The sequence below is a fragment of the Triturus cristatus genome, chromosome 1_1 (genome assembly GCF_964204655.1).
Source record: "Triturus cristatus chromosome 1_1, aTriCri1.1, whole genome shotgun sequence".
Taxonomy (NCBI): domain Eukaryota; kingdom Metazoa; phylum Chordata; class Amphibia; order Caudata; family Salamandridae; genus Triturus; species Triturus cristatus.
In genome coordinates this window covers 876,213,928-876,237,983 of record NC_140579.1, presented here as the reverse complement: position 1 = coordinate 876,237,983, position 24,056 = coordinate 876,213,928, and the positions used below count along the sequence as shown (strand labels likewise).

The 24,056-nt window shown below is 47.9% G+C and overlaps 1 protein-coding gene and 1 long non-coding RNA gene across 2 annotated transcripts in view; both read left to right on the top strand.

Moving 5' to 3' along the window:
* Window positions 1-24,056, top strand: part of LOC146871228 (uncharacterized) — a 250,280-nt gene that overhangs the window by 185,172 nt on the left and 41,052 nt on the right. The gene's annotated exons all lie outside the window — the stretch shown is intronic.
* Window positions 20,204-20,692, top strand: LOC146871229 (uncharacterized). The gene is made up of 3 exons (XR_014959526.1): window positions 20,204-20,330; window positions 20,423-20,547; window positions 20,634-20,692. It is a non-coding gene; the product is annotated as an uncharacterized LOC146871229 (long non-coding RNA).

Below are 24,056 nucleotides of genomic sequence, written 5' to 3'. Positions count from 1 at the left end.
AAGTTTGTAAAGTGGTAAAGTAGCCATGGGAGCACCACTATGTTCAGTAGCGCACAGTGCGGCTCATGGTGGCTAGTGGGAGGGTGCGTCAGAAGGGCATCTGCGGTCGCACCGCCGTTACGGCCCGTACAGTGTTGCCTTCCAGAAGGTTGGCAATAGATTCTGACTCCCAGGTAAGGGAACGCCAAATTCTGCCATGGCACCAGGGTACCCCCCAGTCCTAAACCTGGGTCAGGGGTCGTCACTGCAAACGGGAACAGGCACGACTTCCCCCAATTTACCCGCAGCCCTGACAACAAAGCAAACTCCAGCAATGCCCTTTCCACCACCGAGCATGACCCACGGACATCCCGAAGATATATCAATAGATCGTCGGCATACAGCCTGTATGCCAGGCCCCCCAGGATATAGCGGCATGAATTAGCAAATTTAGCGGCACAAATATGGAAATTTAGCTGCACAAATATGGAAATTTAGCGGCATTTTTGCGGCACTTTACTTTACTCATAATCATTCATTGTCAGCCTTAAATCAATGGAAACTGTTTTAGCAGAGTATTCAGCTTTGAAATAGGCAAACTGGGATATCGAACATAGGAAGCAGCCCACAGGTGAAGGCTGTTATTCCTTGGAAATGCAATCCTCCATTTGCTTTAGTATAGGTTCTGAGAAGCCCATCAAAGATGGCCTGGTAGCATCCCATAGGAAATAGCATTCCAGAATCTACCTTAGTGAAATTAAATATTTGCCTAAGATCACACAATTTCAGCACGGAAGCTACGATTTTATCAAGATTTTCTGGTTTCACTCTGAAGTGCAGTGAGAGGCCCCCGGGCAGTGAGAGTCATTGCCCCCTTTGTGGTGGGGCCAGGGGCCCTGTTGTGTGGTGAGAGGACCCTGGGCAGTGACAGTCAGTGCCTCCTATGGGGTGGGACCAGGGGCCCTGATATGCGGTGAGAGGCCTCCTGACGGCCCTTGCAGTGTGACCTTTGTGATGGAACCAGAAGATGTGCCCATCCCCCTCCTATTTAAAAAGGCTCCCTTGAGCTAACGAGCTGAAGAGCTCTGGCTGATGCACCTGCGCCCGGCGAGTGGTACTGAGACCTAAGAAGACTTTGGGCAGCATCTCCAGCACCCCCAAAAAAGTGTTGCTCTACTGAGGAAGGACAATTCTCCTCAAACACGTATCTAAGGAAACACAGCACTGGCTGCACCAACAAGGGTGAAAAACGAAAGCTTGACACCGAAGAAAGTGTTATCATGCACAGCATTTATTATGATGCATCGGGGCTGAGTGCTGGAGTGTGAGGCTGTGTGCGCCCACCCCCCTCATATTTGAACCATAAGATGTGTTTGTTAGTTTAACTCTCGCTGCTGGCAGCGGAAGTTTCTGAAGGTCACTAGTTCACACAAGGCAAGGTAGACCCGCCTTTAATCCATCCATCCCAGGGCGAGAAAATAGCACTCGCTGTTATTTGCAGCGCTTAGAAACGGCAGGAGTGTGGTATGAAGCACTACATACAAACAAGTCGATGTTACTATCACAATCATTCCATCTTGCTGCTCTAGACTACAGAGGACCTGGGATAACCCTACTTAATTTGATTCCGGCTTGCAGGTTTTGCTGATCTGTTACGGTTTGTCTTCGAAGATCATTGCACCCCCACGGGCCCACGCCCGTTTTGCTACCGCCGCCCTTCATGGCGCAACAAGGTAGTTTTTGTGGGCAGGATATGAGCTGCTTGTACAACTGTTGTAAAAGTTCTGAACATGTGAGAATGTCACAAGGGAGAGTTTGATGAAGAGGAATGAAAAAACCCACCAGATTAATTGCCTCACCCTATTGGCACGGAGCAGGCACTCCAGACAGCGCGGTAGCCTGGGAAGTGTGGGATGCTGCGGGTCGAGCACCCCATCTCTCCCACATTCAGGCTGCCATGTTACAGCCAGCTCGGAAGGCCAAGGTCAGGCAGCCCAGGCCAGGGCCTTTGTTGGACCCTTTAACTCTGTTCCCATGATGCCCCTCGGCGTCTCTTCTCGTCTCGTGGGTTGTGTCTGCTCTTGGGGGCTGAGTAAAGGGGCAGTTGTGAGAGCCTGTGACTGGCTGGGAGCAGCCAATGCGGCCCTAGTAGAATTTACAATACACTGGGAGCAGTGAACAACTGCGCATGCACCAATTCCATATGAAAAAGCATCCTCAGGGCGGGCCTCTGATAAGAAATGCCCTGGTGTTTACCCTATGCCTACAACAGTAGTGTCAGGGCAGAGGGCATGTGTGCTCTCTGCACCTTTCTTCCCAGGGCATCAAGGACACTGTGAAACATGGCATTCAGAGGGAGTATCTCCAGAGGAAGAGGCTGCCCTGGTATCTGCCCTATCCCTACAACACGTAGTGTCAGGGTAGTGGACATGTGTGCTGACTGCCCCCTTCTTCCTAGGGCATCAAGGACACAGTGAAACATGGCATTCTGAAGGTGTATCTTCAGATGACACTGGCCTGGTATCTGCAAATGCCTACAACAGTTGTGGCAGGGCAGAGGGCATGATCTCCTTCTAACATGTCAAACAGCACTCCAGCTGTGCACACGGCGCCCAGCAGAAGGCAGATCTCGCTTGGGCCATGCTGCTTTCAAACAGCGTCCTGTAGTGAACAAGTTCGGAAAATGGAATGCATCTGAGAGACCCTATCCCCGGAAATGGTAAGCTTATTCAGTGCTTTAATTATTCTGGTATATTTGTATTGTTCCATGCCTGCGTGGATTAGATTCAGGATGCTATTTGTATATTTTTAAACACATTTTCAAGTTACAACAGTGACTCCATTTAAAATGGATGATCATACATGAAGAGAAAGGATGCACCAGTACTAAAGGGGTGTTTGGTTTTGTCATTGTCATGTAACAACCTTTTCCCTGCATTCCTTCAATTTTGTGGGCACTTTTGTAAAAATCGCGGAATTCTTACAAAAGTGCCGATTTCGCGGGCACTTTTGTAAAAACCGTGGCATTTTTACAAAAGTGCCGATTTCGCGGCAAACCGCGAAATCGCGGAATCGCGAAATCCTGGAGGGTCTGTACAGGGAAACCGCGTGTGTGCCATCGCCCAGAGGGATGCCCCACTCCACGCCAGTTTGACGGACAGCCACTGCCAGCTGCTCAATGGCGAGTGAGAATAGCAGTGAGGAGAGTGGACACCCCTGACGGATGCCATGCTCGATGGGGACCGCCTGTGACACATAGGAACCTGTCTTGATTTTGACTATGAGTGGCGAATATAACAGTTTAACTAGACCCAGGAAGTTTCCCCCAGTCTGTACTTGCTGAGGGCAGCAAATAGGCAGTCCCATTCAAGGGTGTCAAATGCCTTCTCCAGGTTGAGGACCAGGCAATCCGTGTGTGTCCGATATTCTCTTTAGTAATGGGCACACATGGAAGAAACAACGTATATTCAGTGATGTGCATTGGGCAGGCACAAAGCCATTTTGATCTGTGTGTACCGGCTCTGGTACCAGGGGAGCAAGTCTGCACACTAGCATTTTGGCTAACTCCTTGTAGTCTATGTTCAGCAGCGCCAGTGGTCGGTAGGAGCTTAGCAACTCCGGATCCCAATCTGGTTTCGGCAACAAGACTAGTAGCGACTCGCGAAGCGACTCCGGGATGAGAGATGACTCTTGCGCACTGTGGTACATTGACAGTAGGCGCGGAGCCTAGGCTGGCTGAAACGCTTTGTAGTATTCAACCGGGTAGCCATCCGGGCCAGGCGCCTTGCCAGTTGCAAGCGCCTGTATGGCTGCCTGCACCTCCAGGAGCATGATCGACCCTCTGTTCTGCCGATACCACCGGTAGTGGCAGCCGGAGCAGGTAGGAGTCTAGGTCCACAGGCACCACCCTAAGGGCTGACCTGTACAGTGTTTTATAATGGGTTGTGAACTCACGATGTATGTCCTTTTGGCACGTCAGCAGGTGACCTGCCACTGATCGCAGCGCAAGAACCGGAATCTGCAAATGCTCATGTCTGATCGATCTCGCAAGCAACCTACCTGCTCTATCTGCCACCGTGTGAGTGCGGGCTGCATGTGCGGCATAATTTATGCAACACAGCCGTTCCATGACTCTGGCATAATCAGGCTTCATTTCATCTAGCGCATGTTGGGTACTGGTTGCATTCGTGACCTCCGTCTCTAAGTGGATGAGGGCATTCTCAATGCGCTTTGCCTTTTGCTCTAGTTGTTGGCGCATGCTCCAGCTGAGCCCCATGCACTGACCTCGGGCTACCACTTTACATTCATCCCACACAATACCAGCGTCCGGAACTGAGTCAGCGTTTGTTTCATAGTAATTTTCAATAGTGGGGGCCACTGAGGCCCTGAAAGTGGGGTCTTCCAGCGCCGCTGGCTGTAACCTCCACTAGTGGGCAACCTGCGCAGTACCCTCATAGAACATTTGTACTATGTCAGGATTGTGGTCCGAATGTGTGCGGCCCAAGTATGCAGCCCGAGCGCACTCAGTGATGAGTGTAACGCTTCCCACAAACTGGTTAATGCATGCGTCCTGTGTGGATGAGAGTAATGTGAGTATGCACTCTCTCACAGATGCAGTGCCCTCCCCACATCCGCTAGTCCCCAGTGGTTCAACCATTCCCCTAAAACTCTGGCGTTAGATGCAGCTGTGGTGAGCTGCAAGGTTGGGAAGGACATATCCAAGCTAGTGTCTAGCACCGCAGCAGCCAAGGGGCGTCACACCAACGGGATAGTATGTTAGAAGGCGCCTGCCAGAATGTTGCCTGATCAGTGTTGGGGGCATAGGTGGACCCCAGAACTATCTACCTCCCATTTAGCTTACCCCATGTTAGTACATAGCGCCCATATATATCTATTTCTGTCTCTTCAGCAGAAGACAGCACCACACCACCCACCACTTCCGAGAAGCCGACCATCACCTCCTGGGCCCCGGCATCCATCGAGCTCATCACCTCAACCATGAAGAAGTTGCACTCGAGAGCCCCAACGGACCCCTGCCCCCCTCACATCTTCCACAGGGCCGCCGCTGTCATCGCACCCAAACTAGGATGGACAATCAACTCCTCCCTCATATCCGGCATCTGCCAAGACGACTGGAAGCGTGCAGAGGTGAAACCCCTCCTCAAGAAACCAACGGCCGACCCAACTGACCTGAAGAACTACCGGCCCATTTCTCTCCTCCCCTTCGCAGCCAAAGTCACCGAAAGACTCGTGAATGCCCAGCTGACCGCCTTCATCGAAGAGAACTCCATCCTTGATGCATCCCAGTCTAGCTTCCGCAGCAACCACAGCACCGAGACCGCCCTCCTCACCGCCACCTATGACATCCGCATGCTGCTAGACCAGGGACACACCGCAGCCCTCATACTCCTAGACCTCTCCGCAGCCTTCGACACCGTCTCACATCGCACGCTAGCCGCCAGACTCCACAACTCAAGAATACAGGGATCCGCCCTCGACTGGATCCAATCCTTCCTCTCTGGCAGAACCCAGAGGATCAGACTCCCCCCCTTCCTCTCCGATCCCACTGACATCATCTGCGGAGTACCCCAAGGATCATCACTAAGCCCAACGCTCTACAACATTTACATGGCCCCCATCGCCGCCATCGTCAGACAGCACAGGCTTAGCATCATATCCTATGCCGACGACACCTAGTTCATCCTCTCCCTCACCAAGAACCCAGAAGACACCAGACTCTGCTTCCAGGAAGGAATGAGAAATATAGCAGCCTGGATGAAGGACAGCCGCCTAAAGCTCAACTCTGAGAAGACCGAGGTCCTCATCCTCGGTTCCTGCACCTCCGCCTGGGACAGCACCTGGTGGCCCTCTGCCCTCGGGAGCCCACCCACCCCGACAGACCACGCTCGGAACCTCGGCATAACCCTTGACTCTTCTCTCTCCATGAACCGCCAGATCAACGCCGTCGCGTCCACCAGTTTCAATTGCCTCTGCATCCTCCGTAAGACCTTCAAATGGATCCCCCCCGACTGCAGAAAGACCGTCACACAGGCACTCATAATCAGCAGACTAGACTACCGCAACGCCCTCTACGCCGGAATCAACAAAACTCTTCTACACAAACCGCAAACCATCCAGAACGCTGCAGCCAGGCTCATCCTAGGGACACCGCACCACGAGCACATGACCGAAGTCCTACGAAGCCTCCACTGGATCTCCGTTGAGAAGAGGTTTGCCTTCAAACTCCTCACCCACACCTACAAATCCCTCAACAACATCGGACCCATATACCTCAACCACCGAGTATGTTTCCACGTATCCAAGAGGAACCTCCGCTCTGCTGACCTCGCTCTGGCACAGTCCCCCCGCATCCGCAGAAACAAAACCGGCGGGAGAGCTTTCTCCTACATCGCAGCCAAGACCTGGAACGAGCTCCCGGTCAACATCAGATGCTCCCCAACCCTTCACACGTTAAGGAAGGACCTTAAGACCTGGCTCTTCGACTGACCAGGATCTGCCTTGAGACCCTCACGGGTGAGAAGCACGCTCTATAAACCACTGATTGATTGACCCGGGTGAATCCATGTGAGGGCGCCTCTGGCATTGGAGGAATAGCTGGTGGCTAATACTTGGCCCCTCCACCTATGCTGAAGTTTGCGCATCTAGCCGATCCTCTGGCTGGGCTAGATGCGTTTCCTGCAACAGCGCTATGTGGGAGGCATGGCGTTTTATGTAGGCATATGTTTCATACCTGTGCGCTGGCGTATATGCATTCCTCTGACGTTCCAGACAATCAGGGTGGTGGGCGGCATGTATGCTAAGATAAAGTGGAAGCAGGCACGAAGGGCGCAGCACGGGAGGATCAGGCCATGAGTGGCGCGTGTGTGTTACGGGCGGAAGACGTGCCTTTAGTGCTTACTGCGGTACAACAACGGTCTGTAAGTCAACTAACAGGAGGATAAGGATTTCGTTTTGTAACTTAAAACGCGCAGAGGGACAATGTGTGTCTGCCCAAACAATGAACTATGCCAAAGGGCAAGTGCAGGCTGTGTGCTCCGCACTACAGAACAGAGGGTGGGGTGAGGCAGTTTGAGAAAGTAGTGCCTGCGTGTGCCTGGGCCCTATCTCGGCACATGTATGGGCCTACTCTACGACAAGCATCTTTTGAAATGATGCATGTGCATTCATCACGGCCGAGGCCTACTTCCACCGTCAGATAAGGGCAGTGGCTCAATCATCACTATGCTGCGTGCGTGTGGCGCATGACTATTAGCGGCATGTGGTTCTGCCCAGCCGGGCATGACATCATGCATGAGCTTCCATCAAACCTCATATTAGGTCATCAGCAGTTTGTGGAGTCACTGCAGGGAGTCTTTGTGGATCTTCACCAGACGTCAACACCGCAGATGAGCTGTCCTCACTAAGAGACAACTCTGAAGAGGCATCTGAATCTACAGTGCTTACAGAGTTCTGCAACGTGGCCGCTGTCCGCAGGGACGCACAATTCTCCTCCATCACCTGCACCAGGTCTGGGACTGAGTGATGGCGTGAAGGCCCTTTTCCACCCCTTCCATGGTTCCGCCTCCGATTGATCCGGGCGTTTGGGGCAGACTTGCGTGTATAATCATCGCGCCTGCTTAGCGATGTGTGGTGTCCTGCTGCTTCCAGACAGTTCCAGGCCTCATCAGCAGTGCCAAAAAACTTAGTGGATCCTTCAGCAATCACCCTCAGGCGCGCCGGGAAGATAAGGGAATAACGGATATTGAGTTCTCGCATCCGCCTCTTCACTGCCAGAAAAGTACCTCGTCTCTGCACGCCCAAGGCCTAGTCCAGGAAGAAGAGGACCGTTGTGTTGTCCACTTTGATTGACTCTAACTTGCGCACCTCCCGCAGTACTGTGTCCCAGTCCTTGTAATTGAGAAGTTGTTACAGAAAGGGCCGTGGGCCAGCGCCCGGTGGTGGTCTGCCTAAGGGATCTCTGTGGACCCTTTCCACTGCGAAAAAGGGAGGGAGCGCATCCGCCAGTATCAGAGACTTAAGCCATTGCTCTGCTTTCGCCACCGTGTTGCGCCCCTCCATTCCTCCTGGCAGGCCGATTTCAGGGATATTATTACGGCAGGAGCAGCCCTCAGAGTCTCCCATTCCATGCCCCAGTGCTCACACCTGCTCAGCAAGATCACGTACCTTGGCTGATGTGGCTTTGAGGTCTGGGAGGGCTTCCTCCAGTTCTGTCCCCATATTGGTGTCCTTCCCCGCCAGTTTGCGATGGTCTGCATGTAGCAATGTAAAGTCGGACCTGATCTTATCGATACGGCCCTCCAGGGATGAGCGGGTCTGTGATAGCGAAGTCCCAATTTGCTCCACCGCCTTGAGTACTGTGTCTATTTTGGACTAATGTGTTGATGGCCCGGCGTGATCTGGTCCCTCTTGGCTCGGGCCAGGCTGCTTGGCGGCCTCGGCTTGCTGCAAGACGGGCGTGCCCGTTCCAGAATGCTGCCTGCCCATCCTGCTGCTCGCCTACTGAGTCTGACCCTGTGCGGGTTGAGGCCTGTTGAATCAGAGAGGGTCACTGGCATCGACCCTCCGGCACCCAGGTGCGTTGAAGCCAGGGAATCAGTGTCTTGGTTTCAACTGCCACCCCAGCTGGGGTTCCTGTGACAGCTTCCAGTTACCAATGCCAGACCCGTGCAGGCCAGGCGGGACCGCGTGACTCAGCGCTCACATGGAAAGCATTGTTAATGCTATACAAACCTATTGCCAGTAATTTGAAAGTATTGCACAAAAGTACTTACTTGTAACTGAGTTCAACATGGTTCCTAGAAATAAAAGTAACTAAAGTATTTGTTTTCTACAACCATTGGTCTGGAGTCAGTCTTTGAGTGTGTGTTCCTTCCTGTCTTGTATGAGGACCAAATACATTCACACTACCCTCTGATAAGCCTAACTGCTACCACTAAATTGAGAATAAGGCAACATCTGCTTTAACCTCTGCCATACCTTTTGGGACTCACTGGACTATGTGCACACTGCACCTCTTTTTGGTATAGTATATACAGGGCCAGCTTCCTACAATAGGTCACACTTGGCAGGTTGGTTATAGGCCCAAAGTGCAAGAACACAGATGGCTGTGGATACTACAGAGGACAAGCACTCAGGAGTGAGGTTTGCTCTCAAGTAACTCTAGCACCTTTGAACTTGTGCTCACTAGACAATGGGGCTTCTTTAGCTTTCGAAAAGCTACAGTGAGGGTTGTCTGTGAGTGGGACATTAAAGGATAGGCCTACTCATAGTGAGCCTTCACCTGTGAGATTATTCTTATTGTGATCCTTTTTTGACAATTTTCACTTTAGTACCTACTATAGAGCCCAATGCCCAAGGGCAGTGTATTGAGCAATCATTATTGCATGATGTTCTCTGGTATCTGCTGAGCTTTAAGTCTCTCCCCCTACACTACATACGTGATAAGCCTTGGAATGCTATACCCACTATCCTGACTTCAAGTACTGAAAAGGTGTACTTGGAGCTCAGTTTGCAGTTCCATAGTAGGTCAGACCCTGAGATTTCAGTGGTAAAAGGCCTCAATGGGTGTGGCCTAGTAACCCCTACTTGCCCTGTGGCCCACAGAGAGATCTGGCAGCAAAGATCAAGCATTTTGCACATGTAGGCCATCAAATAGTATTGAAGACCAAGACATAATTGCAGAAAATATTTGGTTCCTGTGTGTGGGGCACTATGGTTAAAGATATGACATCATGATGCTTGGTGTGTCAGGTGACTGAATAAAGTGACTCATATCCAAAAACAACAAGGTGATGGATGGAATGCGTCAATTAATCTGAGCCACTGGCAATCGCTGGGGCCACATCCCAAGCCATTGTTTGTCATGGGAACAGTCCAGCCCAAACTCCTGCAAGAGGAACACAAGCAACCTAGAACTAGACTTGCCATGGGCTCTTCAGCCAGGTATAGCTGCGTGCTTAGGGCTTCAAATGCAAAAACATCAAGCTGATGGATGGAATGCTTGAATTATTCTCAGCCAGTGGCAATTGTTTGTGCTGCATCCCAATCTAAGCTATACCTGGCTGAAGAGCATTGCTGTTTTTGCATTTGACACCCTAAGTGTGCCGCCTGCTTGACTGCTGAGACAACTGTGAGACTGACAAATGGTAGAAATCAACAATTCAAATGCTGAGCACATAACAGAAAGAAAATGTGTTCCGCCTGCGATCTGCCTCAAGAACTAGCAGTGAGTGACTAAGCCAATAGAACTCCTTTTTGAATGTTGTGCAGCATTGAGGGAAAACAAAATGCTTTTTGCGGAAGCTGTGCTGCATGGACCAAGAAAGAAAAAGACTCAATGGTGCGGCCGCTGTTGGCAGTTGTGTGTACGCTTGTGTGTGCCAGCAGAAGACCTGTGTGCCATTTGATTTGCTTTCTTTATTTATGGATCCAAAATGGCAGACTTCACTTAGATTGGTAAATAAAAAAATTAATAATGCATAAAAAAATGAACACTTTATCCGCTTAAATATGAAAGGTTCTCAAGGAGCTCAGACAGTTATGGAGGAGCGTTTGGGGGAGGCAATAGTGAGTGGGTGGAGCTAGAAGTGTAAAATAGCACACAAGGGAGAGTACAACATGGAATGTTGGGGTGGAGAAGCTTGGTATGGGAGAAGCCCTCAGAGTTCCGGGAGTATTTGGCAGGGGTAAACAGATATGGGGGAAAGCTGGCAAATATAGGAATGGGTGGTGGACGCACTCGACTTTATCAAAATATAAGACGAAGTTTTTTTGATATGCGTGCAGTGTTGCAATATGCTTGCGAGGCATGTGCGATACTCTAATGAAGTGGCCTAGTGTTACAAGAATTACTAGGACTGCAATCTGCACTGCTAGAGAAATCTTTCTAACATTTATTACAATTTCAAAACATAATAATTCTCACGAGTGGTGTACATTCTATTCAATGTGTACATTCATCTATATGCGTGTTGTACATGAACATAATCAAAACATATTCACAAAAATTACATGTATCTTGAACAAAACAATTATAATTTCATAGAACACCCAAAGCATTTCGGGACATTGTCCCTTCGTCAGGGGTATGCTGTGGGAAAAAGGAGAAAATTTCAGAATCTGCGCTTTATGGGATCGGTTAATCACAACAACACTCTTTGTGATTTATGTGTGTTCGTGCTCCCCTCACCAAAGTGGTCAATTCGTTCAGTGATTTACAATACCTTGTAAATTAGATGTCAGTATTCTGGAGTTCGCTACTTCAACCACTAAGAGAAGAAACACTGAGGTAAGAAATAATATGTGTCTCTGCTGTTTTCTAGCAGATCCAAAAATCACTTAAATCCACTGTTCGTACCTGGCCTTTCAGTGTATTGTCAGACGTGGTCTTCCCTGTTATCTTGTTAAAACCTGAAGAAACGAGCAAAACTAAATAATAATGTACGATAATGAAGAAACAGACAATATAGCTGTTCCGTTCTATAAATTATGGCTCACCTTCGTGTGGAATACACAAGAAATGGCGCTTTGCCAAGTTGCGTATAGTTGAAGAGGCTTTGTTCGAGTGGAATCGCTAACGGTGATCATCAGCAGTCTAAGAACGAAGAATAAAATTTCAGATTACCTGATGTAAGTAGTAATTCCTAGTTTAGGTAGAAGGGTGGTATTTAATTAAAAGCGCGTTAGCTTACCGTGTCGGTATTCGAATAAACAGCGTTTGCATCTGAGTTTCACTATCACTCCGCGAGTGTATTTCCTGGTTATAACGTGTGCGTAGTGACGTATTCAAGCAACAGTAAAGACGGACTGTAGTCTCTTGTGGTGTCGATACTAAAAGTAGACTACTAATAGCGAGTGCTCTACCAAGTATAACGGTTTTTACGTGATCGCAAAATACCACTGGATTCCTATCAAGAACTGGTTCTGTTGTACAAAAAAGAGTCTCCTAATAAACCTAACCTGTTGTGTCCTCTCATTCTGTCTGTTTTATAGGAGGTTGATATAGAGGGTTTATATGTGTGTTAACATACGTCATAGATGTTCTTGTGCTAACTCGTAATCACGATATCAAGTCGATCTAATGTGTAAAAATTCACAGTTATGACATTTGGTTCATTTAAATTGAATACTGACATGCGCATTAGATCTTCTTTTGTTAACATATACTCGCATGATAATTCGTCAATCTGAAGTGCAAAAATATCAATTGTAATATGTCGTTCATATAATACCGCTAATATAGCTGTTCAATGATTGTTCTATCTGTAGGTAATACAGAATCAATGTCTATATTGTCCATAAGGACTTCACTTTGTTTTCACAGTATACATGCTCTATTTTCTTTGCGTAAATTAAAATCGTAATATGAATCAGGTACTAGTGTGGATCTAAGTGAATTGTAGTGTTAATGTATGTCTTTGAAGTGTGAGGGTCCCAGAGTGGAAATTCAGATCAATATATCTCCATATATTTTTTTCAAAGGAAGCAAGCCATCTCGAGTTTATCATTAAGCCCTTGTGGGGTCAGGGTCTGCAGTCTTTTTATCCAAAACACCTCCCTTTGTAGTAGGTGCTTCGAATTATCTCGGTCTGGAAATTTTGCTACTTCTTCAATAATTTGAAATTTTAATTGAGCGATTTGGTAACGTGCTTCATCCCAATGTACTGCTAGGCTTGAGGTAGTGCTTTTGGTGCGTATTTTACTTTTATGCTCCGTCAGTCGGATCTTCATTTTTCTCTCAGTTTTTCCGACATACAACAAACCGCATGGACATTTAATGATGTAGATTACGTTTTCCGAATTACATGTTGTGCTACTCAAGATTTTGATTTTATGACCGGTACGTGGGTGTAATAAAGTTTCTCCTGTGATTGCGTTGTTGCAATGGATGCAATTCCAACATTTGTGTGTGCCGTTTGTCTTAGTTGAGGATTCAAACGTTGTTGGTGATTTCTTTTTTCTTGATAATATTTCTTTCAGGTTTTGTGCTCTTGCATATGCAAACAATGGTTTTTCCACGAACAATCCTTTAAAATCCGTTTCAGATTCAAGTAAGTCCCAACGTTTGTGTATGATCTTTTTTATAGCCAAAGATGCGGTGGAATATTTGGACACAAAAACTGTACGGGAGCTAGTTTTTTTTGGAGACTTCTTTAGTAACTCATCACGCGGTCGATTTTTGACTTTGTTTAGTTGCTCATTGAGTAAATTTTCGGGGTACCCTCTGCTTGTGTAATTCTTAATTTGTTGTTGCCAGGTTTTTTCACAAGCTGTGTTTGTTGAAGAAATTCGTTTAGTTCTTAAGAATTGGGAGACTGGTAAATTCCGAATTAGAGAAGAAGGGTGAAAGCTAATGAATAATAAAGCGTTGTTTTTGTCCGTTGGTTTTTTGTACACGCTGGTGTGTATTTCGCCCTGTTCGATATTGATCAAAACGTCTAAGAATGGAATTGCCTTTCGACTGATGGTGTGAGTAAATTGTATTCTGGAGTCTATTAGATTTAGTGTCCGTATGTTATTGATTAGTGCTGGTTCTGGTTTGTTCCAAATGAGGAAGATGTCATCAATAAATCGCCTGAAAAATATCAAGCCTTCTTTCCATGTGGGGTCTGTCAAAATGTAATCATTTTCAAATTTCGCCATATACGTATTGGCGTAAACCAGTGCTCCCGGAAAGCCCATTGAAGTGCCGTTCAATTGTATATAGAACCTTTCATCCCAACGGAAGTAGCTATTTTGTAAACAAAATTCCAGTAGTTGTAAAATGAATACTTTTGGTGTGTGCACGTTGTCTTGTCTCAATAAAGCCCATTCAACTGCCTCAATTCCATTAGCATGTGGTATGGACGTGTACAATGCCACCACATCAATGGTACATAAGATCCAATTCTCTGTGTTTTGATTTTTGATCGTCTCTAGATTTCGCAGGAAATCTGTGTTATCTTCAATGTAAGTTTGCCAGTTTTGAACAAACGGTTGTAGAAAGGTATCAATATACCGACCAGGTTTTTCAAATATAGAGTCACATCCAGAGACAATAGGTCTGAATGGAGGATCAACTAGGCTTTTGTGAATTTTCGGTAGTAAATACATTTTTGGTCTACGTGGAAATTGAGAGCTGAGATATTTCTTGTAGGTGTATCAATCCAATTTAATTCTTCTGCTTGTTGTAAAATGGAATTCAGATTTCTAGAGATTTCCATTGTAGGATCCTCTGTCAACTTTCCCTAAATTTCCTCGTTGGTGATGTGTTCCAAAACTTTTCTTTCGTAATGTTCTGTATCCAGGAGCACTAGTCCTCCACCTTTGTCTGCCTTGGTAATTACAATAGTTGGGTTTCTAGCCAATTTTGTCAAGGCGCTTTTTTCAGCTCTATCAATCAATCAATCAAGAAATTTGTATAGTGCGCTACTCACCCGGAGGGTCTCAAGGCGCTTGGGGGGGGGGGGGAGGTCTGCTACTGCTCGAACAGCCAGGTCTTGAGTTGCTTCCTGAAGGAGAGGTGGTCTTGGGTCAGACGAAGGTGGATGGGGAGGGAGTTCCACGTCTTGGCTGCCAGGTAGGAGAAGGATCTTCCTCCCATGGTGGCGTGGAATGGCGGCGAGGGCGTGGCTGGTCGATCGCAGCTGACGGGTGGGAGTGTAGAAGGTCAGGCGGTTGTTGAGGTACCTGGGGCCCAGGTCGTGGAGGGCCTTGTGTGCGTGGGTGAGGAGTCGGAACGTGATTCTCTTGCTGACGGGGAGCCAGTGGAGGTCTCTCAGGTGTCCGGAGATGTGGCTGTGGCTGTGTCGTGGGATGTCCAGGATGAGTCGTGCGGAGGCGTTCTGGATTCGTTGGAGTCTTTTCTCAAGTTTGGTTGTGGTTCCGGTGTAGAGGGTGTTCCAGTAGTCCAGTCGGCTGGTGACGAGGGCCTGGGTGACCGTCTTCCTGGTTTCGGTGGGGATCCAACGGAAGAGCTTACGGAGCATGCGTAGAATGTTGAAACATGATGATGAGACGGCGTTGACTTGTCTGGTCATCGAGAGTGAGGAGTCCAGGATGAATCCCAGGTTGCGTGCGTGGTCCATTGGTTTGTGTGCGCTGCCAAGGGCCGGGGCCACCATGAGTCGTCCCATGCAGAGGGTGAAGATCTGAGGATGAGAACTTCCGTGTTGTCTGAGTTCAGTTTCAGGCGGCTGTTCATCATCCATTCGGCTACGTCTTTCATCCCTTCGTGTAGGTTGGTTCTGGCGGTGGCTGGGTCGTTGGTGAGGGAGAGGATCAGCTGGGTGTCGTCGGCGTAGGAGATGATGTTGAGGTTGTGTTGGCGTGTGATGGCCGCGAGGGGCTCAGGTAGACGTTGAAGAGGGTGGGGCTGAGTGATGATCCTTGTGGTACGCCGCAGATGACTTCGGTGGCCTCGGATCTGAACGGGGGGAGGCGGACTCTCTGGGTTCTTCCTGCGAGGAACGAGATGATCCATTCTAGAGCCTTCTCTTGGATTCTGATGTTGCTGAGGCGCTGCACTAGGGTGCGGTGGCAGACAATGTTGAACGCTGCGGAGAGGTCCAGGAGGATGAGGACCGCTGTTTCCCCGTTGTCGAGCAGGGCTCGGATGTCGTCAGTGGCTGCGATGAGGGCGGTCTCGGTGCTGTGGTTGGCTCAGAAGCCGGACTGCGAGTGGTCGAGGGATCCGTTCGTCTCGAGGAAGGCGGCGAGCTGTCTGTTGACGGTCTTCACGATGACTTTGGCAGGAAACGGGAGGAGCGAGATGGGGCGGTAGTTCTTGAGGTCGGTGGGGTCTGCTGATGTCTTTATGGTATATTAATTTGACGTACAGTGCTGCTATTACTGCTTCATTTTTTTGGATTATTTAAATTTATACATGTCCTTATGTAAGTAATTTTTCTAATTTAATACAGTATGTCTTTTCTCAAATCATTCTCTTCTTGAGTCTTCCTTATCTCTTCTGTAATGTTTTTTACATGCAAATTATTTGTCTTTGTCGAATGATACCAGTTGAGAGTTGTTGTTGTTTCTTACATTATTACCCTATCTCAACGAGGTTTACGGGTTACACTCCTGTTGTTTTTTCTAAGATTGTGAGCAGCTTTTTAGCTGCGAGAGTAGATCACTTTGTGATCCACTAGTTTGGCCTATTCATTAGGTCTCTCTTTTAGGGATTTAATTGTCTATTAGAATGTCTAGGGAGACTCTTTCTTACTCTGAGGATTACATCCAACGACTTATTGGTGGCCCTTCTCTCCTCTCAGGACCCCTGTCCTCCACCACCCCTGTCTCCACCCCTAATTCTTCTCGTCTATTGTTGGACAAACTTGAAAAACTGAAAAAGAAGCAAATCAGGACTGATTTGCATGCCCGTATGCTCACGGAATACTTAAAATCAGGAGTAATACCACTAGGCCTACAAATTAGAAACATACCGGCCATCTTTACTCAAGATCCTAAATTCCGGTTAAATTTTAGCCACCTTGCCACTACTTGCTCTCGCCACTGGATGGTGTTAGGTATTGACACCGCAATAGAACATAGTCGACTTGAACTGGAGGAAATTGCTGAATTGGAGAAATTGATTCTAGCAGACACTACTTGTACAGAGGCCAAAAACCTTCTTGATAAAATCAGTGCTACTATCTTGACCTTCAATACCTTCGAACAAAATAAAAAAGTCACTAAAATACAGAAAGATATCAAATTTTATAGTGTTGATAATACTTATCCTTATCTTAGAGAAGAGTTTTACAACACTCCATTTACCCCACTTAGGACACGCACTTGGGGTAGATCACGTAACAACCAGCGAGTTACCTTCTCAGATTCCTCCAACACCTCCCTGGAAGACTCAGACGGAGCCAGTACTTCTAGCACAAGTGGATTGGCTCAAAGACCTCAACCTCTCTTACCACCTGGTTTTTTAGGGCCCAGCCGCGGACGCGGCCAATCACAATCCAGACCACGCAACAAACGCCAGTACCAACACCAATACCCAGGGGAGAGACAAACTCGCAACAGGTATTACCAATGGGGACCTCCCCAATGATCTCAATTACCCCTATTAACGATTCATTGACTATACCCATTTTCAATGTATCTAATTACATTCTCTCTGAACATGAGACCCAGATACTTAGTAAAGGACTAAGTTTTGTACCTACTGAACGCACAAATTTCCTTGACTTACAATCCAACCTTTTGACATTCTTTCGCCGTATAAGATTGAAACAATTTTTCTCTGACAAACCCTGTGACCTTAATGTTTTGACTCCCCGTTTTCATCCCCCCTCAAGATTCAACCCCCCTTCTATTTCCATGCCTGCCGAGATTCTAACATTTGAACGCCTAGTCCTACAAGAAGTAGTTGACTTAGGAACACGTTTTGAATATGTTCCCTATAACATACCGCTATCTGAAAAACAAGCTCTCCAAAACCTTGCAAATAATTCAGAACTGACCATCAAACCAGCAGATAAGGGCGGCGGTATAGTACTCATGGACAATCACAAATATGATTTGGAAATAAGACGACAACTTTCAAATAAAAAACACTATTTACAATTGACCAAAGACCCCTTACCTGCTCTCAGAGATAAAATATTGACACTGACTGGAAAAGCAAAAGCCCTAAATATAATATCTGCGAAGGAGTTCAATTTTCTTAATAACCAATTCCCTCGGACACCAGTACTGTATATACTTCCCAAAATTCATAAGAACCCTACGAATCCTCCGGGCCGTCCAATCGTGTCCGGATGTGGTTCCATTTTGGAACCTTTGGGCAAGTATATTGACGCTATTATCAAAGAATTCGTACCCCATACGGATACTTACATAAAAGACACCATGGATCTCATTGTGACAATTGAGAACAGACCATTCGATAACAACTCTGAAATCATGGCAGGCTTAGACATCGAATCTCTATACACAAACATTCCCCATTCGGATGGACTTCGAGTTATAAGAGATCTCCTAGATTCTAGACCACGCCCCTGTTTGATTCCTACAGATTTTATAATGGATTTACTCCAAGTTGCATTAGAGAACAATTATTTTCTATACCGTGATTCTTTTTACCTACAAGTTAAAGGAGTATCTATGGGTGCATGTTTTGCCCCAAATTTTGCTATTCTGTACGTACACAACTTGGAGAAAACCCACATTCTCACGGGCATCAATCCCTTTCTTGATTGTATCTCCCTCTGGCGTCGCTACATTGACGACATCCTGGTCCTTTGGAAAGGTACTTCAGAGACACTTGATTTGTTCATGGTTTGGCTCAACCAGTCACAACAACATCTAAACTTCACATGTGAAGCTAAACCCAATGATTTACCTTTCCTTGATGTCACTATACACGCCGAGGAGGGTGTGATTGGCACTCGCCTCTTTCGAAAACCCACGGAGAGAAACACCCTTCTCCATTACTCAAGTTATCACCCTCGAGCTCTGCGAGATGGTCTCCCCTATGGCCAATTCCTACGGATTCGTAGGAATTGTAAGTGGCGTAAAGATTACTTTTCTGAATCAGATGTTCTAATACAAAAGTTATCAGACAGAGGTTATCCCAAACGCCTTCTGTCTAGAGCACGGAAGAGAGCTTGGTACTGTCCACGGGAAGTACTTTTGACACCACAACCCAAACAAAACATGTCACGAATTCCATTTGTTTCCAAATTTAGCCCTTGTAGCCATTTGGTCTCCAAAATCATCAAACGCAACTGGTCTGTACTCAGACAGCTGGACTCTTTCAAGGAACCTCCCCTATTTTCATATCAACGGGGTAAAAATCTTGCGACACATTTGGTCCATGCTATAACTTGGCCCTCCAACACACCTGAAACAAATACCATCACATCAGCGTGGGGCCTCCCCCCTATCACCGGCCACTACAAATGTCAGAACTGTTCAGTTTGTGATTTAACGCAAAATACTAAGGAGTTTAAAACAGGCACCAGAAGCTACATACTTAAAACCATGACGAACTGCAGGTCTCTTAATGTGGTGTATGCAATCAGATGTCCCTGTAACCTTACGTATATTGGACAAACAACCCAAATGATTAAACAACGTATCATACAACACAAAAGCCGAATACACTGTAAAACATTGACTGCTCCATTGGTGAACCATTTCCTGGAAAAGGGTCACAACTCCACAGATTTTGTTTGGCAAGTGATTGAACAACCCACATTACCCCTAAGAGGGGGTAATATTAAACTACTGTTGAACAAAAGTGAGTCTAAATGGATGACCATTTGTGACTCCGTGAATGCGGGCCTAAATACCATTGATGAATGGAACAGTACGATATTGCTCTGAAGTCTCTCTCTACACATTTGTTCTCATGGAATTTAATGTCTTTCTACCCATGATTCTTAAACTTGTATAGAACCCATTGACTCTTTGATATGTTTCCTCCCTTGCCTTTCTCCTTTTTCCCTCCCCTCCCCCACCCCCATACACAGATGTTCTCATGGAATTGAATTTCTGTCCACCCATGATTCTTAAACTTGCATAGAATCTACTGACTCTTTGATATTTTTCCTCCTTTGTTTCTCTCCCTTTTTCCTTCCCCTTCAATCCAACCCCCCCTCCCTCCCTACTTCCCCACCCCCTCTCCCTCTACCCTTCCCGCCACTAACCCTCCCCCTCTTTTTCTTCACCCGCTGGCCCCTTGCCAATTTCTAATTCTCATTGACCCTTATACGATTTGTATTTTATGAGATTCTCTAGGATATTAGCTATATATGTCCTACATAGCATGTCACTTTTCCCTTATATATAGCCGCTTTTTAATATACAGGCCTTTATTATTACACTACATGTTTTCCTTGATAGTTGTAATTAATTTACAAATTGTCTTGTGTCCTTCTGATATTTTCCTTTCAACCTTCTGGTTTCTTTCCCTGCTCCCTTCGGTACACTTTCTTCCAGCTTCATTGCACTCGACCTTTCCACCGGACGTATTCTTACGTCATAGCCCCACCCCCTGCTTTCCTATTTGTACAGCCTTGCTTTCCCACGTATTCCCGCAGAGTAATTACGTGTTACTGGAGTCCTGGTGATTGAGACGCCCTCCGGACGCCGTATTCATTAGGTAAGCGCCCCCGTCCCGTTTTTACATTTCCTGCACCCTTCCCTCCCCTTGATGGCGGTACTGGACAAACTCCGTTTTTTTATCTCCCATTTCAGGCAGTCCTGTCCGCCCCCCTCCCCCGGAATTTCTACATTCCTCCCTGATCGAGATAATCAGGATCATGGATCCCTCGTGACCTGTAATTTTTCATTTTCAAGTCTTTTCTTGTTGTATGTGAACCGAATACAATTTCACTGTAAGTTTTCCCGGTTTCCATGTGGCAATTAGACTTCGCACCACGTAACACTTTGGCTGTAACCTTGACACTTTTTTCCTCCCCCACCTCAGAATTCTTGACACCTGACCAGTTACTACGCCTTCATGGCCACGAGTTCAATCTCGTCTACCAAGATTCACTGACTTTGATTGCCCTGACCGGATTCAGCCCCTCGCCCCCTGTCACCTAGTCCCAGGTAATTGGTTTGACCAGCCTCGGGTTTTTCCCTCTATCTTGACATCGCTTGTATTACTTGAATACCCTTTGTCTCTTTCCTCATAGAATTACATTGGACCCTGTTTCTCCACCGTTTCCTAGCCTAGAACCTTCATCCATTTAGGTAAATAAATTGCCTGTCACCTCTCTACTTTCCACTCTTCCCTTCCCCCGCTCTTCTTTTCCCCCCCTCCCCCACTTCATCACCTACCTTGCCTTTTCCTCCGTCACTTCCGCATGTCTTGATTATATGGCAAGACTAGCTTTCTGAATATTTAGACCCTAGCTTTTTCCTTTTACAATTTATATTTCTCTACTATTCATTCATACTGTTTTCCTTTTCTTGTATAGCACTGTGATGAATAATTCAACCCTGTCCTGACGATGATCCCAATTTAATCAGGATCGAAACGCCGTCGACCTTTCAGCTTAACTGATGGCTTTATGGTTCTTTAAATTGATGTATAAATTATTTTTATAATGTCGAAAATTGAATTCAGAACCTTGTAATTATTGTTCCATTATTCACTTTCACTTCACGTTGCGCCGTCCCTTGCTGATCTCACCTTGTCACTTGCGTCGCCGTCTTCGTGTCACATACACTTTAAGCACCAAGTACAAGTCCGGGTTGTCTTTATGGTATATTAATTTGACGTACAGTGCTGCTATTACTGCTTCATTTTTTTGGATTATTTAAATTTATACATGTCCTTATGTAAGTAATTTTTCTAATTTAATACAGTATGTCTTTTCTCAAATCATTCTCTTCTTGAGTCTTCCTTATCTCTTCTGTAATGTTTTTTACATGCAAATTATTTGTCTTTGTCGAATGATACCAGTTGAGAGTTGTTGTTGTTTCTTACATTATTACCCTATCTCAACGAGGTTTACGGGTTACACTCCTGTTGTTTTTTCTAGGCTTCTTCAGGAGGGCGCTGAGTTCGGCATGCTTCCAGCTCTCCGGGAAGGTGGCGGTGTTGAAGGAGCAGTTGATGATGTCCCGGAGTTGGGGTGCCATGAAGGAGTCTGCCTTGTTGAAGACGTGGTGGGGGCATGGGTCGGTTGGTGATCCGGAGTGGATGGTGTTCATCGTGTGGATGGTGTCTTCGGTGCTGACTGGGGTCCAGGCGCGGAGGGTGGTGGTGGGGGGCATTAGTTCGGTGGTTGGGTGCGTGGTCTGTGCGCCGAAGCTGTTGTGTATGTCGGCGATCTTGCTGTGGAAGAACGAGGCGAGCGAGTCGCAGAGTTCTTGCGAGGGGGTGATGTCGTTGGTTCCGGCGCTGGGGTTGGAGAGTTCTTTGACGATGCTGAAGAGTTCCTTGCTGTTGTGTGCGTTGTTGACTAGTCGTTCCTTGAATGCTGTCTTCTTGGTGGTGTGGATCAGCTGGTGGTGTTTGCGGGTGGCGTGCTTGAGGGCAGTCATGTTGTCTGTAGTCGGGTCTTTGCGCCAGGCTTTCTCGAGGGTACGGCAGTTCTTCTTGGAGTTCTTGAGATCGTCATTGAACCAGGAGACTTTCTTGCTGCCGGGTCTGCTGGGATGGTTTTTCAGGGGTGCCAGGTCGTTGGTGCAGTTGGTGATCCACTGTGTGAGGTTGTTGGCTGCCTGGTTGGGGTTTGTTGAGCTGGCGGGAGGATTCTGGTTCAGGGATGTGGTGAGCTGGTCGGTGGTGATCTTGCTCCAGCTCCTGCGGGGAACCTGTTGCGGGTGGTGGTGAGTCGTGGTCCTTCTGAAGCTGAAGTGGACGCAGCTGTGGTCTGTCCAGTGGAGTCCGGTGGAGTAGCCGAAGGAGACGTACTTGCTGGAGTAGAAGACTGGGTCAAGCGTGTGGCCGGCGTAGTGGGTGGGGGTGTTCACCAGTTGCTTGAGTCCGAGGTTGGCGAGGTTGTCCAGCAGGGTGGTGGTGTTGTTGTCGTTGTTTTTCTCCAGGTGGAAGTTGAGGTCCCCTAGGAGGATGTAGTCAGCGGAGGAGAGGGCGTGTGGGCTAATGAAGTCTGCGATGTCTTCGCTGAATTGTGTGCGAGGTCCTGGGGGGTCTGTAGATGAGGGTGCCTCTGAGGGTGGTCTTGGGGTTGGTGTGGATCTGGAAGTGAAGATGTTCGGCGGCTGTGAGGGTGTCCTCGGAGCTGGTCGTGATGCGGATGGTGCTCTTGTGGACGATGGCGATGCCTCCTCCTGTCTGGTTGACGCGGTCCCTCCGGGTGATCTTGTATCTGTCCGGTATGGCGATGGCGATGTCGGGCGCAAAGGAGGCGTTCATCCAGGTTTCCGTGATGAAGACGAAGTCTGGAGATGTGGTGTCGAGGAGGTTCCAGAGTTCCACGGCGTGCCTGTGGACGGAGCGGGTGTTGAGCAGGATGCAGTTAAGGTGGTTGCTCCTAGTGCTCGGCTTGGCGGGTGTGGGTGCGGTGTGGGTGCGGTGCGGGTCCGGATGCAGGAGAACTTGCAGGATTGTCAGGTGAAGGGTCCGTGGGTTCGTCTCGGGGTGGCTCGGTAGCAGCCGGGGGTCCGGCCGGTGTTGAGTGCGTTGAGGGTGGCGGCATCGTAAGTCCGGCGGGTGGGGTGGCTTCTGCGGGGGCCAGGGGTTCTGGCGCTGGGCGCGGTCCAGGCGTGGACGGGCGCAGACGGGCATGCCTTTGGCGCACCTTCGGCACACAATCGGCGCGCCCACTGCGCGCGGTCGCTCCGGGGGCGTCATGAGAGGGGAGGAGGGGAGGAGGGGTCAGCTGGGAGGCAGGAGGGAAGAATCCAATGGGTGTGGGGGGGTGGGGCCGCACGGGAGGCAGCGGTGGGAAAAACGGGGCAGAGGAGCCCGGCGGACGAACCACTCACTCGGCGGTACAGGAGAGAGAATGGGGCGGGCAGGCACACGGGCACTCAGGCAGTCCAGGCACGGGTACAGAAAAAAGAAAATGGGGCAGGCAGGCACACGGGGGCACTCAGTCCAGGCGCAGGCAGTCCAGGCAGCGTTCGAGCAGGGTAGGAGAGCACCGATCTGGAGGGAGGAGCAGGAGGCAAGAAGACTGGCAGGCGGAGCAGCAGCTGTGGGGAAGTGACAGCTCTACTGAGGTTCTTGGTTTTCTTTGAATATTGAATCTTTTTCAAATCTTGCTGTACGAGCAATTCAAATGTATCCAAGGTTTTGTGCGATACTGGAGCCATATATGTGCTTTTGGGTTTGAAAGTATAAGGTGCTGGATCTTCAATGGGGTCTTGGGGACAGATGTTTGTGAAGAAATTCCGTAATCTTAAAGTTCTCATGAATTTGTAGAACGCCACTTCTGTTTCTAGCTCCGTGCTGTTATAAGTGCTAACGAAAGACATTCCTTTATTTAGCACTCTTTCTTCAAAAGCTGTCAGTTTAACCGAAGAAATGTTGATTATGAGGTTTTCGTTTGACTCCTCAATCCTTTTTTGCTTTTTTCTTTGTCCTTTTCCTCTCCTTGTTTTCCTGTGCCATTGATTGTCTTGTTTTGGTTCTTGTCCAGTGG